Consider the following 17,525-nt stretch of genomic DNA (forward strand, 5'->3'; position numbering starts at 1 on the left):
AATGAGCAGATACAGTTTCAGGGAGAACTGCCTGTGCAAAGGCCTTGAGGGGGGAGGACCCGGTGGCCTGCAGTTGGCAACAGTAGCCTGGGATGTGAATAGACATCACTGTGGCAATCCACAAATACCCCCCAAATTTCAGATCCCCACACCCCCAGGGGACTGCGGCACCATTGCGGAGAACCGGTGATGTGGATCTGCTCGTTTCCTTTTCACGGAGTCCCTGCGGCATACACGTAATTTTATGCCCGTTACACAGATAAACAAAGTAAAGCTCAGAGACGCTTGGCCAGGGCTGAAGGCCACACAGCTAGGAAACCGAGCCTCCAGTGCAGTGCTTTGCCACAGCTCATGGAGCGGGCGTGGCTGTATTCCTTTGGTGTCCCCGCACTATCACAGCAGGGCTGGGCCCAGGGCCTGGCTCACCAGCCCCGGCCCATCTTGGGCTGCGCTGCTGTAGAATGTAGGCAGGTGACTGTTCACACTGCCCCTGGTGAGTGGATGCCATTGAGGCGTGGGCAGACTTTATCAAGCGCCGGCTGGTGCCTGGGCTCCTGTCTCACCGCAGCCCCTCCTTCCCTCCCTAGACCAGAGTCAATTTGAAAGCACTTACTCGTGAAATGCTCTCTCAGGATTTGGGTGGGGAAGATGGCCAGTGTTAGTCTGCTTATTGATTGCTGGACTTTATAAGGGTTTATCTCTGAAACAATGAAACTGAAAGATGGCCTCTAAATTTATATCTCCAGCCTATATCTCCACCACCTCCCCCCCAATTCCAGGCTTTTTAGCACCAGTGGCCCTTCAGGCATCACACTGCCCATCCACCCAAGGGCCTCCTGGGTCTCCGTTTCCTTTCTACTGTCTCAGCAGGGGGAGCTTTTATAAGCACAAACCACATCATGTTGCTGGTTTGGAACACCCGATGCTTTGCACTTTGCCCAAAATCTAGATTCCCCATCACACCTGCCCCGCCTCCCCCTCTACCTCCCCTGAAGGGGCACTCCCCTTCAGACACTCCGTTCCCCTTGCAGCTCTTCAAGTACACAGGGTGTTCTCTGGCCTCAGGGACTTTGCACTGGCCACTCCCTGTCTGAACTACTAGTATCCCAGGTCTTTGCATGACTGGTGCCTTGTCACTATCCAGGTCTCAGCTCACAGGTCACCTCCTTGGGAAACACTCCCGGACCATCCCCAGACACCTTCACGGCGCGTAGTGCCCTCTCCAAGTATTGAGTGTGCACCTGTGCACAAGCTTCCCGTCTATCCCTACCCCCATGGTAGCAGGAACTGTCTTTCCTACTTACCGCCCAATCCCCAGGGCCTAGGCCAGGGTTCGGTAAACATTTGTACAATTAATCAATGAACAGAGTGTGAGGCTTTGCAAAAATTCAGCCAGAGACACAACCTGACTTGGCCCGGAATCCTGGGCTTTGCTGGATTTACCCTCACTTGGTGGCATTGTGCTGGGTCTGCCCGCCACCCCCTCCACCATTCCCAAACCACTGACCTGAGGATAGGTAACCCTGTGGTGTCCTCAGCCCCTGGCTCTGTCTCAGCTCGGAGGGCGGGCCTCAAGGGGATGTCCTGGAGGCCGGTCTGCACTGAAAGTCCAAGCCCTCTGTGTGTGTTGAGGGGAAATGCCTCACCCTGGGCTGCCAACCCCAGCAGAGGAAACCACCCCAACACCCAAGGGGTTAGGACTTGAGGATGAAGTTTCACCAGGCAGATGAGGAGAGAGGGAAGAGTGTCCTGGGCAGAGGGAACTGTGTGCAAAGGCCTAGATGTAAGAAGAGCCTGGTATAAAGACAGAAGAGGAAAGAGCCAGCCAAACCTCATTTTGGAAGGAGGACTATGGTCTTCATCTGCCTCATTGGATCTCCCCCACCACTCTATGCTAAGGAGGAGTCGGTGGAGCTTCACTCAAGGTCATGGGGAAGTCTTCTCCCATGGCTCCTTGTACCAGCCTCCTCCCTGCCCTCCCTGTTCCTGCCCTTGCCACCCTGCTATCTGTTCTCAGCACAAAGCCAGAGGGGCCCTCCCAAGGCTCCCACCTTAGAGTAAAGGCCAAGGCCATCCAAAGCCTGCACCAGCCAGTCCTCTGACCACCCCTCCTCAACTGTCCCCATCACTCCCTCTGCACCAGCACAGCGGCCTCCTCGCTGATCCTGGAACACACCAGGCACACTCCTACCTCACTCAGGGCCTTTGCACGTGCTGAGCCCTCTGCCCAGAACCACCTCCTTCATTGCTGGTTCTGCTTTTATAGGGAGACAAGGTGAATTGGGCATGAACAGGGAGCACTTTGAGGTTGAGGGGGCTTTCCTGGTATCTAAAGCTGCCCCAAGGGAGACCTTTTGGGGAACACTGATGGCTATTTTCCTAAAACTTAGGGCCAAGAAGCCCTCCCAGAGCTGGAGCCCCAGGGTGATCTGGGAGAAGTCCCATTTACCTTGGCCTGCTTCATTCCTGTAAATACTGACTGTGGCTTCCCAAAAGATCGAGCTCTGCCAGTGATGTGACTTAAGTGGGGCCTCTAAGGGCTACGGATGCCTGGGCCAGCACTCAGGCACAGAATGGCCACTACCTGTAAGCCCCGCCTGGTGCCGCCTCCGCTCTTTCTGAACAGAGGACGGTAGTGACCTCCGTGACCACCCGAGGGACCTGAGCCTGAAAAGCATTTGTCCCACTGGCTCTGAGAGGATGCAAGTCTTAGTGGTTTTAAAACGTCAGATTCTCACGAAATGCCATCCAGCACACCTGAAGCGGCATCCCCTCCCACCCCACCGAGTACTTGTCAGCACCCCCAGGCCGGAGTCTGACACGCCCACGTGCCCACCTCTGGCATCAACTTCCCCAGGTGGCAGACACAGGCAGCCTAGTCCAGCTGCACCCATTCCTGGACCTGAAACTCCACTCAGGTCTCTGCTCAAGTGTCGCCTCCTAACCCCCCTCCCCATCTTACCCCAGTTCCTTCTCCTTCAGGGCACTGTTGGCTACCTGACATGTGACATAGTCATTGTGCAACAGCTTCGTCGGTAGGTAATTTACATATAGAAAGCCCACCCGCTTAAAGCATGCAAGGCAACGGTTTTAGTATATTCAGAGTTGTGCAACCATCACCACTGTCTAATTTTGTGATGTTTGCATCACCCATAAACCTATACCCATTAATAGTCATTCCCCGTTATTACCCCCGTCTTCCAAGCCCCTGGCAACCACTTACCCATTTCCTGTCTCTGTGGACTCGCCTGTCCTGAATATTCCTATAAACGGGACCATGCGCTCTGTGGTCTTTTGTGACCGACTTCGTTCATGGAGCAAAGTGTTATTTCTAATCATCCATTTCCCCCTACCTCAGGGCCTTTGCACTGCTGCTCCCTTTGCCGTGAATGTTCTTCCTCAGATACCTCTGCGGCTCCTTCCTTCACTCCCCTCCTCAGCAAGGGCTTCCCCAACCCCTATTTAAATGGGTAATTGTCGCCCTCTTCCTGGCCCTTCCAACCTTACCAGCTTTGCTTTCCTTCAGAGATCTTAGCTTCCCCCCACTTCGTGACATTGCTGCACTTCCCTATGATTCTGTTATCAGCCTCCCCAAAAGTCAGGGACCTTGTCTCGCTCACTGCTCAGTGCCCCCCAAAATGGCTGCATGTAATAGCTGCTCTGTGTTGGTTGAATGAAGAAATTCCAGGGTCTTCTGGGATCCTTTTAACCTTATTCAGAGCCAGCCTAGGGTCTGGTGAGGCCATGAGCCACCTGGGGGCAGGCACGCATCAGGAGCGCTATCACCCTGGGATGCTCAGTTTCGGCCTCTAGATGCCGCCACAGTGCTCAGGGTTCCAGGGGCCGAGCTCAGCAAGGGCCTTAAGTGTCCGGGGCCTTCGGTGCCCACGAAGGGCAGCTGGGCATCTCCCACAGTGCCATGGAGCTGGCCATGAGGACAAGGTCTGCAAGCAGGGCTCAGGCCTCAGCCTTCCCCGGTGACAAATGGCTGATAATTAATGTTGGACCCGCACGTTATTAATCAATTTAAAGTCGAGTGCGCAGCCAGAAGCGATTCCGAGGAAAAAAATGTTCAGCCCCACATCCTCCTCATTCTTACTCATCAATCACCAATTTTGCAGGCAGCTTATTAAAATGTAGAGAAAAGCGTGGCTGGAGAAATAAAAAGCCCTTAAAGGCCCAGAGATGGTTTATCAGGGTTTTGCAGATGCAGAGGCAAAGGGTGGAGAGAGGGGTGTCAGGAATGGCAGAGCTGAGGGGCCAGGCCCCATTTCACAGAGGGAGGGGCTGAGGCCAGATCCTCAAAGGTGAAGGGCGATGGCGTGAAATCCAGAAGGGTTCATGCCAGCCCAGGAGCATGGCCAGAGGCTCGAGCCCCCAGCCCAGGAGGGGGGTGGGAGGGGGGGAGGGGGGGCGGAGCTTGCATAACATGCCAGCAGAGAGAACGAAGATCCCATGTGGAGGACTTAGTGACCGAGGACAGCGGATCTAGGTCCAAATGCAGGGCAGGGGAAGACCATTGCTTTGGAGCTAGGCAGATCTGGATTCAAATCCCAGCTCTTCTCCCAACCAGTGGTATTAGCGGGTAAGTCGCTTTCTGTCTTGGAGCCTCAACTTCCTCCTGAGCCAGGAGAAAACCAGACCACTCTCAAAGGTTTGCAAGCATGGAAGGAGGCCACATATACGAAGGCCTGGGAGACTTTAGGCAGAGAATAGATGCTCAGTAAATGAGAACTATCTCTGAAGGCCCAGAACCGGTCACAGACCACAGCTGGTGTTTCTTCCGTGTCTCCGGAGGGCATGAGGATGTATTTTGAGTCTAGAGCCAAGCAGGTTTGCCCTCTGCTAGGACAGTCTTTCCAAGTACCAGAAGCCTGCTATGCTTTTGCTTGTCCTGTTTCGTTTCTGGGAGTGTGCTTTCTTGTCTCCTTCCCCTAGGGAACTCTTACGCATCCTTCAAAACCTAGCTCATACGGCACCTCCTCTGTGCTGCCTTCCCAGTACTGTCAGTTGCTTGACTTCTGTGTTCCAAACATACTGGATTCTTGCTAGATTGTGAATCCCTTGTGGGAAGGGCCTTGCTTTGTGCCGCCTCAGGCAGTGACATAATACCTTTAATTTGATGAATAACTAAAGGGATGAGCAAATAAATGAATGGCCATTTACCCCTTCCCTGATGTCACTTAGAGGCCTGTCCCTCGCCATCCTTTGCCTCCATGACTGTGAACTTCTCAAGAGCCAGAGCCTGGTCTAGGGGTCTTGCCTTTGTCTGTCTCCCACTGGCCAGGTCCGTTCTTGATACATACTAGCTACTCAAAAGATGTCAGAATGACCGAGAGGGAAAAGAGGAGACGGGAAAGCTGAGCCCATGCTTAGTAAGCACCTACTAAGAGTCAAGGGTGGTGCTGAGCATTTTTACCTGTATGATCCTTTTTTTTTTTTTTCAACGTTTTTTTATTTATTTTTGGGACAGAGAGAGACAGAGCATGAACGGGGGAGGGGCAGAGAGAGAGGGAGACACAGAATCGGAAACAGGCTCCAGGCTCCGAGCCATCAGACCAGAGCCTGACGCGGGGCTCGAACTCACGGACCGCGAGATCGTGACCTGGCTGAAGTCGGACGCTTAACCGACTGCGCCACCCAGGCGCCCCTGTATGATCCTTTTTTTAGCGTCATACCAAGCTCATGGCGCAGATGTGGGTACTGGGGCAGAAGGACCCAGATATGTGCAGGAGCCAGAATTTAAACCACAGAGTCTGAATGGCCCTTGAGAGCTGTTGCCATTTCATGATGATGCCTTCCAAAGGCGTTCATGCATGCATGAGTGACTTAATGAGTACACAGATAAATGAATGAATTACAGAGTTCTCAGGAGAAGCCTGCTGCCTCCTTCCTCTCTCACGCCAGTCCCTCTGCCTCCTGCCCAGGCCTTTCTCCGGTACAGCTGGGTCAGCGCTTTTATTTGGGGCTGTAGAATGAGACCTGGCCCGTCCCATGCCTTTGCAGGACTCCTACCTCCCTGCAGATTTTCCTGTGCGCCGCCCCCCTCCTACACCCTACCTTTCCTTGCTCTGCAGCTGCTGGCCCTTCCCGCTCCCCTGCCAATCAGACCCCCATTGTCCTGCCACATCTGGACTGCTCTGCAAATTGCCAGCCCCAAAAGGCTCACTCAGCATTCTCTGCAAGAAGACGTCCAGGCTTCATTCACAAACACGCGTTCCTAAAAGACTGGTGATTGTGTCTTCAGCATCCCCATTGGGGCCTACCTGGAGACTTGGAGTGGCAGAAAAAGCCCCAGATGGCTGGGGAGGGAAGGGTGATGGAGCAGGAAGGGAGCTTGGCCTCTGGGAAGTGCAGGGCATGCATTACAATATCCTTTGCTCCATGGGCGCCAAAGCCTGTGTTCCTGCCTCTCAAGAGGTAGTGTCTCCCTAATGGGGCTGCAAGGATGTCGGTGGGAAGGCTGTTAACACCCCGAGGGCTGGACCTGCCCCGGGGTTCTGGTTCAAGAAGCCTGGGGTGGACATTTGATGCTTTGGTTAGGGGAACCATGAGGAGGCTTCAGGAAGGGCGAGACCCTGCCCAGCTAGGCTCACCTCTGGGGAAGGCAGTGACCATCTGGACCGGGTCACACGCAGCCCAGGGGACCCCAGGGACAGGGATGGTGGCAGTCTCTGGCTCATTCGCCTGTGCAGTAAGCCTAGAGCAAGGTGAGGAAGAGGGAGGGTGCTCAGAGAGCAAGATCTGACTGGTGCCAGCTCACTGATGACCATGGTCACTACCATGGTGAAACAGCAGCAGTGGCCCCTCTGAACCCCTACCGTGCGCCAAGTACAGAACACCTACCTCGCTTAGGGTCTGATTTGACATCAGTGAAGTCTTTGTTCGTGAATAATCTGAATGTGCCCCTCTGCTTTCCGGGGAGGTAATGATCGAACTGAACTCCCACCCTCCCTGAATTTCCAGTAGAAGCCCAGAGAGGGCATGCACTCTACCCCAGGTCACACAGCTTAGCAGGTGTAGGACTGACTGAGAGAAGGCCCTCGTGAACATGTGGTTGCTGGAATCAGTTGGCCTGGGTTTGGCTCCTGGGCCCCTCTGCTCAGCCGTGTGGCGAGAGACAGACCCCGAGCTTCACTGTCCTCAGTTTCTACTTCTGTTCTATGGGCCTGAGGAGAAGAAAGAGGCTGCTGTGACCACTCACGCTCAACCCCCCATCAGTGGACGTGGCTGCTTCTCTGCCACCACCTCCTTATGGCAAACCTGAGAGATGAGGAGCCTGAGGGTCAGGGTGAGGCAGTCCCCAGGGTCACACAGTGCAGTCCCCTCCCTGAGACATCGCTCCTCCTCTGGAAGCTGCTTTTAGAGGCTCGTGGCCTCCTGGGAGACCGTGTGCGGGCTGTGCTCACCCTGAACCTGGTGTCAGAGCCGGGGTGAGGATCTTCCTGAGCACAGGCAGGGCAGGGCCAGGCCTATAAGCTCCTCACAGGGCTGTGGGAGGCAGGACTCAAAATGCCTTGGATTAAAATACATAAGAAAAACGGACAGTGGAAATTGATAAATGCGAAATTAGTGTCCTCAAGGTAGGATATGGCAGCTGACCAGGCACAGCCCGGCCCACCTCCCCGGGCTCTCAGAGCAGACTGCTGAGGGACACCTTGTGACTTAGGACCTGGGTGGGTCACTGAGAAGTGACAGTATCTGAGTGGGACCTTCAAGTCTGACTTAGTGCATGGGTGAGGCCACTGAGGGGTGACTTTGGACCTGGGTGGGGCTAAAACAATTCCACGCATGGAGATGTTGCCAAAAGGATCCAATCTAGAAACAAGATGCTCGGGACTGGCATGGGTGTGGAGGTGGCGAGTGGTCTCATGGGCAGGCCTGGGAGGGAGCCAGGTCTGTTGGGCCTCTCTGGACCTCCTTGAGTCCCAGAGGTTTGGGGTTTTGCCAGCAACTCTTTCCAGGACTGTGTGGCAGCCACATGCTGCCCTCTGCTGGGACATTGTAGTATTACACCCCATGACATTGGGCTTGGGGCAACACCAGGACTTCCCTGAGAACTTCATGGGGACATCCCTGGGATCCAGAGTCCTCAGGGCTGGCAGAGGCTCCCAAGGCCTTCTTCTGCCCCTGACAGACCCTTGCTTTCTTAGTCACGGAGACGGGGAGCTCACTCCTTTTTGCAGTCAGCTTCAACCCTGCACAGCGCGGATCAGCTTGGCCCCAGAAGGCGTTGCAGTTGGCTCCCTCCTGGTGTCATCTCTGCTCTCTGGGTTTCAGGACTGCCTGTAGAGCCTGGGGGTGCTGAGCTGCCCTCCACCAAGCTGCCCTGCTCCAGACCGGGCTGTCCGGTTCCTCCAGGCCCTGCCCACCCTAGCCCTACACAAGCTGCCTTATGCCTGTTCATCTTCCATGGGGGAGCTCCAGACCAAAGAGACCTGGCAGGAGCTCCGAACAGCTGAGCAGCAACCCCCTCCCCTGGAGGGTAAGGCTTTCTCAGGAAAATCCCTGCAGATCTCTCAGACGTGCCTGTGTCTTTGTTTCTATGCCAGAGACACTCAGTGTCCCTGGATCCAAAGGGAGGCTGACAATGGGCCAGGAGTTGAGGAATGGCTGGATATGGACAAAGGGGTGAGTGGCCGGCTCAGAGAGGCCAGCCAGGGTGAGGCCGCAGCACAGCCGGGAGCTGGGACTTCTCTGGAGCATCATGGGCAGGTCCCACAGGGGGCTCTCAGGACCTTCCACGCCCAAGTTCCTGCTCTTGCAGGAGCCACAAAGGAGGGTATTCTCAGGGAGGCCAAGGAGAAAGGAGAGGGGAGGGGGAAGTTGGCAGGCTTGGTGGTGAAGGAAGAGGACCGATCACTTGAGTAAAAAGCCCAGCGACTTTATCCGTCATCATGTAAGCAGACTCGTTCATTTCCTCGTTCCTCAAATATGTTTTGAGTACAAGCACACCTTACCTTATTGCGCTTTGCAGATACTGCATTTTTTTTTTTTACACCAATCGAAGGTTCGTGGTGACCCTGCTTTAAGCAAGTCACTCGGCGCCCTTTCTTCTGCAGCATTTGCTCGCTTCGCGTCCCTGTGTCACATCTCGGTAATTCTCGCAGTATTTCAAATTTTTTCGTTGTTAATCTATTTGTTCTGGCGATCCGTGATCAGAGATTGTTGAATGTTGCTGCTGTAACTGATTTGAGGTGCCGTGAACCGCGTCCATAAAAGATGGGGAATTTAATCGAAAGATGTGCGTGTTCTGACGGCTCCAGCGACTAGCCCCTCCCCTTCCCCCCTTCCTCTCCTCGGGCCTCCCTGTTCCCCGAGACACGATAATATTGAAATCAGGCCAGTGAAGAGGCCTACAGTGGCCTCTACGCGTTCGAGTGAAATGAGGACTCCCACGTCTCTCACTTCACGTGAAAAGGTAGAAGTGATTCCGCTTAGTGAGGCAAGCGTGTCAAAAACTGAGAAAGGCCCCAAGAAAGGCTGTGATGCGAATGCGAAGGAAAAGTTCTGGAAGGAAATTCAAAGTGCTCCGCCAGTGAACACAAAAACGGTAAGAAAGTCACGCAGCCTGAACGCAGATATGGAGAAGGTTTTCGTGGTCTGGATAAGAGATCAAACCAGCCGCAACATTCTCTTAAGCCAAAGCCTAATCCAGAGCAAGGCCCTGACTCTCTTCAATTCTGTGAAGGCTGAGAGAGGTGAGGAAGCCGCAGAAGAAACGTCTGAAGCTAGCGGAGATTGGTTCGTGAGGTTTAAGGAAAGAAGCTGTCTCCCCAACATACGAGGACAAGGTGAAGCAGCAAGTGCTGATGTAGAACCCCCAGCGAGTTTTCCAGAAGGTCCGGCTGAGATACGAATGAAGGTGGGTTCACTAACCAGATTTCCAGTGTAGATGAAACAGCCTTCTGTTGGGAGAAGATGCCGTCTAGGATTTTCATAACGAGAGAAGCAAAGTCAATGCCTGGCTTCAAAGCTTCAAAGGACAGGCTGCCTCTCTTGTTAGGGGCTAATGCAGCTGGTGGCTTTAAGTCGAAGCCAGTGCTCACTTACCATGCAGAAAATCCCGGGGCCCTTGACAATTACGCTTTATCTACCCTGCCAATGCTCTCTACGTGCAACAACAAGGCCTGAATGACAGCACATCCGTGTACAACGTGGATTGCTGAATATTTTAAGCCCACTGTTGAGACCTGCTGCTCAGACAAAAAGATTCCTTTTATATATTTTTAAATATGTTTGTAATGTTTATTGATTTTTGAGAGAGAATGTGGTAGAACGTGAGCAGGGAAGGGCAGAGAGAGAGAGGGAGAACCAGAATCCGAAGCAGGCTCCAGGCTCTGAGCGGTCAGCACAGAGCCCGACGTGGGACTCGAACCCACAAACCGTGAGATCATGACCTGAGCTGAAGTTGGATGCCCAACTGACCGAGCCACCCGGGTGCCCCTATACATAGATATAGATATAGATATAGATATAGATATAGATATAGATATGTTAATTTATTTATTAGGGTGCCTGGGTGACTCAGCCACCCAGGTGCCCCTACATGTGTGTGTGTGTGTGTGTGTGTGTGTGTGTGTGTATATATATATGTTAATTTATTTATTGGGGTGCCTAGGTGACTCAGTCGGTTGGGCATCCAACTTCAGCTCAGGTCATGATCTCACGGTTTGTGGGTTCGAGCCCCATGTCGGGCTCTGTGCTGACAGCTCAAAGCCTGGAGCCTGCTTCGGATTCTGTGTCTCCCTCTCTCTCTGCCCCTCCCCTACTTGTTCACGCTCGCTCTCTCTCTCTCTCTCTCTCTCTCCCTCTCTCAAAAATAAACATTTACAAATTTTTTAAATTAATTTATTTACTGTGAGAGAGAGACAGCACATGCACAAGTTGGGGAGGGGCAGAGAGAGAGGAAGAGAGAGAATCCCAAGTAGTCTCTGCTCTGTCAGTGCAGAGCCTGACGTGGGGCTCGATCTCACGAACCGTGAGATTGTGACCTGAGCCAAAATCAAGAGTTGGGACACTCAACCAACTCAGCCACCCAGGCACCCCTCAACTTTCAAGTCTTATTGTTTAAGAAATACATTTCCTAAGGCTATAGCTGCCATAGATCCTGATTCCTTTGATGGCTCTGGGCAAAGTAAATGGAAAACCTTCTGGAAAGGATTCGCCATTCTAGGTGCCATTAAGAACATTCGTGATTCGTGGGAAGGGGCAAAAATATCAACCTTCACAGGAATTTGGAAGAAGTTGAGTCCAACCCTCACAGAGGACTTTAAGGGTTCAGGACTTGAGGGGAGGATGTCACTGCAACTGTGGCGGAAAGAGCAAGAGAACCAGAATTAGAAGTGGAGCCTGAAGATGGGACTGAATTATCGGAATCTCATGATCAATCTTGAACAGATGAGAAGTTGCTTCCGACTGATGAGCCAAGAAAGTGGTTTCCTGAGATGGAATGAACTCCTGGTGGAGATGCCGTGAAGATTGTTGAAATGACAACCGAGGGTTTAGAATATTACATAAACTTAATTGATAAAGCAACGGCCGGGTTTGCAAGGATTGATTTCAATTTTGAACGAAGTTCTCCTGTGGGTGAAATGCTCTCGAACAGCATTGCAGGCTACAGAGAAATGGCTTGTGAAAGGAAGCGTCAATCAATGCATTATTGTCTACTTTTTTTTTAATTTCTTCTTAATGTTTTATTTATTTTTGAGAGAGAGACAGAGTGTGAGCAGGGGAGGGGCAGAGAGAGAGGGAGACACAGAATCCGAAGCAGGCTCCAGGCTCTGAGCTGTCAGCACAGAGCCCGATGCGAGGCTCCAACCCACGAACCGCGAGATCATGACCTGAGCCGAAGTCAGACACTTAACCGACTGAGCCACCCAGGCGCCCCCAAAGTATTTTTAAGTTAAGGTATGTATATTGCTTTTTTGGACACAAGACAATCGCACACTCGATAGACAACAGTGTGACTGATCCTTGAACTACACGTGTTCGAACTGTGTGGGTCCACGTATGTGTGGAGTTTTTACAGTACTATAAATGTATTTTCCCTTCTTTATCATTTTCTTAGTAAAGTTTTTTTCTATAGCTTGCTTTAGTTTAGTTCCCTTCTTTATCATTTTCTTAATAAAGTTTTTTTTTTCTATAGCTTGCTTACAGCTATAGCTGTAAGAATACAGTGCATAATAGATACAACACACAACATATGGGTTAACCGACCGTTTATGTTACCGGTAAGGCTCTGGTCCGCGGGAGGCTATTAGCAGTTAAGTTTAGGGGGAGTCAAAATGTAGGCGCAGATTTCGAACTGCATGGGGGTCAGAGCCCCTAACGCCCACATTGTTCGAGAGTCAACCGTGGCGTGTAAACGTAACTTTTAGATGCACTGTTATACGCACAAACCAAAACATTCGTTTGATTTTATTGAGACACCGGCTTTATCGTCATGGCCTGGAGCCAAACCCACACTGCCTGTGAGGCGTGCCTACTATGTGCCAGGCGCGGTCCCGAGGCTTGAGTCTATACCAGTGAGTAAAACAAGCAGAATCCCCTCCCCTTTACAGAGTCTATACCTGAATGAGGGAGACAGTCAGCAAACAAATGAGATGCTTTCAGAAAGTGGTAAGTGCTCCGAAGATAGTGGCTTGAGGGTGACGGGGTGGATGACGTCAGGGGACAGGTGGGCAGGAAAAGCCCCTGTGAGAAGACACCTACCTGCTGAGAAGAACGGGCCGGGTGAAAATCCAGGGCAATGTGCTAGGTACACAGTCGATCCTTGGACAGCTTGAGGGCCAGGGCTCCCTGTGTCGTCAGAAATCCACATGTAACTCTTGACTCCCCAAACACTTAACTACTAATCACCTCCTGTTGACCAGAAACCTTACTGGTAGCATAAACAGGCAGTTGACACATCTTGTGTGTTACACGGACTTTATACTGTATTCTCGCAATAAAGTAAGCTGGAGAAGAGAAAATGTTAAGTACGAAGAACAAACTGGTGGTGGCCAGAGGGGAGGAGGTGGGGGGTGTGAAATAGGACATTAAGAGGTACAGACTTCCGGTTATAGAATAAGTCACAGGGATGAAAAGTGCGACACTTGGGATATGGTTCAAGTCTTGAATTAACGTTGTCTGGCGACAGATGGTCACTACATTTATCACGGCGAGCATCGTGTAATGCAAGAAGTGTCAAATCACTGTGTTGCACACCTGAAACAAACAGAACATTGCACCTCAACTATACTTCAATAATAAATTTTTAAAAAAATTTTAATGTTTCTTTACTTTTGAGAGAGAAAGAGCGTGAACAGGGAAGGGGCAGAGAGAGAGGGAGATACAGAATCGGAAGCAGGCTCCAGGCTCCGAGCTGTCGGCACAGAGCCCGACGCGGGGCTCAAACCCACGAATCGTGAGATCGTGGCCTGAGTCGAAGTCGGACGTTTAACCAACTGAGCACCCCAACAATAAGTTTATTTTAAAAAAGAAACCCCATATCTGCTAGCCGTCTCCCTCACCCCGCTCTCCCCTCAGCCCCCGGCAACCACCGATCTACTCTCGATCTCTATGGATTGGCCTCTTCTGGACATCTCACGTAAACGGCATCTTACAATCTGTGGCCTTCTGTGACCGGCTTCTTTTTGCTGAACGTCATGTTTTCAAGGCTCGTCCGCCTTGTAACATGTGTCAGCCCCTCACTCCTTTTTGCGGCAAAGTCACGTGCCATTGGATGTATGTGACACAGTTTGTTGATCCACTCATCAGTCGGTGGACATTTGGGTCTTTCCCACTTTGGGGCGATTCTGGGTAACGTTGCTGCGAGCATCCGTGCACAGCTTTCTCCGTCCACACGTCTCCGCTTCTTGTGCGCACTAGGGGTGGAGTCACGCGTCCGGTGACAGCTCCATGTTTCATACTTTGAGGAACTGCCAGACCGCCTGCCCCAGGGGCTGCACCGTGCACGTTCCCACCAGCAGTGCGCGAGGGTTCCTGCTTCTCCACCTCCTCGTCAACACTTGTCGCCATCCAGTTTTCGTCTGAGCTGTCCTGGTGGGTGTGAACTAGTTTCTCATCGTGGCTTAGATTTGCATTTTTCTAACGAGGGCCGAAGCCGAGCACCTTTTCGTGCGCCTCTTGGCCGTTCGGACCTCTCTTTGGAGAAATGTCCGTTCAGAGTCTTTGCCCCGTATTTGCTTGTTTGTGAAAACAAAGCGACTTCCTGCACAGGAAGCCTGCAGAAAACGTAATGCCTTGATGAATAGGAGCCACAGAGCTGAGAAGGGAGGAGGAGAGGTGGGGACCAGACTTTTCAGTATAAACCTTTCATATTTTGTGGTTTTGAATCCTGCAAATACACCATGCAAGTGCAGTTTTAGAGAGCAAATGTGGGGGCGCCTGGGTGGCTCAGTCGGTCCAGTGGCTGACTCTCAGTTTCGGCTCAGGTCATGATCTCCTGGTTCGTGAGTTCGAGCCCCGCGTCGGGCTCTACGCTCACAGTGCTGAGCCTGCTTCGGATCCTCTGTGTCCCTCTCTCTGCTCCTCCCCCACTCGTGCTCACTTGCTCTCTCTCAAAAACAAATGTTAAAAAAAAAAAAACATTTTAACAAAAAAAAAAAAAAAAAAAGAATAAGAAAAGAGCTAACGTGAGCAAACTGCACCAAGTCATCCAGACCAGCCCTCAGCAGTCCCTGGAAGTGATAGCTGAAGCTTGATTCCAGAAACACAGTTGGCTCCTGGCTGGTGTGGGTGACCGCGGTCCCCCACCCCGTCCCCGCCAGAGGTCCGCGTCTGGGTCATTCACTCAGCCAGGAGGGAACTCCCTTGATGCAGATCATTGGCCTGCCACACCCCCTCAGTTAAATCTTATATAAAAACCACCTGGGAGGAAGGCAGTAGGTGTCAGGCCCAGGAGGGCCTGGGCTGTGAGAAGGGGAAGGACAGTATCGTCCACGTGCTGCCCTTGCAGCCTGGCTTCTTGGTCAAGGCAGCCAGGGGGATGGTGGGTATAGTCCCAGCCCTTCTGCCCCGGGGGTCATCAACCAAGCAAGCGTGGCGGGGGGGGGGGGGAGGTGAACCTCGTGGGCCCAGGGTTCCAGATCCGAGCTCTCCATTGAGACTCTCCTGGTCTCTGGGTGTGAGGTTCTGCCCTGTATCGCCAAATGCCCAGCAGGTGCCCAGGAGATGCGTGTTGAGCAAAGGTGCCCCTTGCAGTGGTATGGGGAGGGGGTGTGGGCCAGAGGAGGACCTGTGGTCTGGGCCAGGACCTACCCTGCGAGAGGCCTGTGGCGTCCTCACCCTCCACGCCTCATGGGCATGACCTGCAGAGAGAGCTCACAGCCAGCAGGGGAGGCAGATGCCGACACAGAGCGGGACAATGTGGGGGACAATGTGGGGGATGTGCCTGAATGGTGGGACCACCATGGAGCTGTGCCGTGAGCTCAAATTTCATCCCCTCGCTCATTCAGTGTTTTGTTGAGCATCTACTGTGTCGCGACCACTGGGAATATAGCAGTCAACAAAACAGATAGAAACCTTATCTGCGTGGAGTTGACACAGTAATGGGAGGAGGGGACAGGCCAGACACTAGAATCCATAACTAAAAATACATGAATTTTGTTAAGGTGTACAATTAAGTGGTTTAAATTTTTTTTTTTAATGTTTATTCATTTTTGAGAGAGAGACAGAGAGAGAAAGAGTGTGAGCAGAGGAAGGGCAGAGCAAGAGGGAGACAGAGAATCCGAAGTAGGCTCCAGGCTCTGAGCTGACAGCACAGAGCCCGACGTGGAGCTTGAACTCATGAACAGTGAGATCACACCTGAGCTGAAGTCGGACGCTCAACCGACTGAGCCCCTCAATGGTTTATACCATAATCACTGAGTTGCACGACCATCGCCACAATCAATTTTAGAACATCCTCATCACCCCAAACAGAAACCCTGTACCCATGAACTCGCTCCTCACCCTCCCCGGGCCCCAAGCTCCTGGCAGTCACTAACCTACTCTGTCCCTATGGATTTACTTATTCTAGACCTTTCATATAAGTAGAAGCACACAATCCGTGGTCTTCTGTGGCTTCTTTCACTAAGCACAATGTTTTCAAGGTTCATCCACATTGTACCATGTCAGCCCTTCCTTTTTTATGGCCACATAATATTCCATCGCATGGACAGGCCATGTTTCTTTATCCATTCACCTGTTGATGGATGTTTGAGTTGTTTCCACTTTGGGACTAGGAAGAGTTTTGACGATGAGAAGCGCTAAGGAGAAAAGGCAAGGATGGGGTCTGGCAGTGTGGACTGGGGAGGGCATACGGCAGGGCCTCACTGAGGATGGGGCCCTGAGCAAAGGCCCAAAGGAGACAAAGATACAAGCAGATAGTTGGGAGAGGAGTGGCTGGGCCAAGGCAGGGCTCATGTTCAGCAGGTAAGTACCTTTGTTAAAATATTAAAATACTTTCATGCCAGTGAGTTGAAGACCATGCCTGAGCCCCTAGAACGTCCCCATGCTGCTGCTGTGCTGTCCAGCCCCACTAGTGGCCCCCTCACACATCCCCAGGACTTGCAACAAAGGAGTTAGTACTTAGCAGAGCAGGAGGTGTTTCTGAGTGCTCAGGGTCAGTGCCCTTGTTTTAATATTCCCCTGGGCGAAGTCCACAGCACATGCAAAAGCCCTGGGGCAGGAGAGGGCTGGGCAGGCTGGAGGGAAGAAGAGACCCTACGCTTGGGGCAGAGTGAATGAGGGGGAGAGGGGTGGGAGACAGGTCAGGGGGATCACTCAGGGCCTTGTGGGTCATTGCAAGGACTTCGGCTTTTCCTCTGAATGGGCCGGGAGCCCTGGAGGGTGCTGAGCAGAGCAGTCAACGTGCCTTGCTTACTTTTAGCCCAAGAATACAATCTGGCTGCTGTCTGTAGATAGGCTATTGAGAGCCAACCCGGGGAACAGGGAGGCTTACGGTCATCCAGAGCTCAGAGGGAGGCCGGGACCAGGGTGGGATATGGAGGTGCGGAGTAGCGAGAGCAGGTGTGTGGGGTGGGGGGTACGAGAAGGAGAGAGGAAATAACAGGGTAAGGTTGCCTTGCCGAGAAAACGAGATCGCAAGAGGAGCAGGGTTTGGGGAGAGATGGGATGTACCTTGCCGGACATGTTGAGCTTACCGTGTCCTAGGAGTCCTTCCTGGACCTTGGGTCTGGAATCAACAGAGAGGTAGAGGTTGGAAGTGTAAACATGGGTGTGGCCAGCGTCTGGGTGGTTTACAAAGCTAGGAGTCTGGATGAGACTACCAGGGGGTGAGTGCAGACAATAAGAGGCCAGGGACACGGAGACAAGGAGGAGCCGGGTGAGGAGATGAGGAAGGAGAGGGGAACAGAAAAGACATAGTCTCGTTTATTGCTGTATCCCAGCACCTAGTAGGTGCCGGCACACAGTAGGTGCTCATGGAATGAACATATGCATGGGTGGCCAGCTCCTTTGGACCCTTCAGCCTCCCTGTTGGTGGGACTCTGGTGGGAAACAAAGTTTCCCTTTTAAAT

The 17,525-nt window shown here is 52.4% G+C and overlaps 1 protein-coding gene and 1 long non-coding RNA gene across 7 annotated transcripts in view; both read left to right on the plus strand.

The window, feature by feature from the left end:
• IQSEC1 (IQ motif and Sec7 domain ArfGEF 1) overlaps positions 1–17,525 on the plus strand; it is a 423,845-nt gene that overhangs the window by 225,455 nt on the left and 180,865 nt on the right. The window lies entirely within an intron of this gene.
• The window catches only part of LOC144615675 (uncharacterized), a 73,028-nt gene that overhangs the window by 54,474 nt on the left and 1,029 nt on the right, over positions 1–17,525 (plus strand). The gene's annotated exons all lie outside the window — the stretch shown is intronic.

Source organism: Panthera onca, chromosome A2 (genome assembly GCF_046562875.1).
Source record: "Panthera onca isolate mPanOnc1 chromosome A2, mPanOnc1 haplotype 2, whole genome shotgun sequence".
Lineage (NCBI taxonomy): Eukaryota > Metazoa > Chordata > Mammalia > Carnivora > Felidae > Panthera > Panthera onca.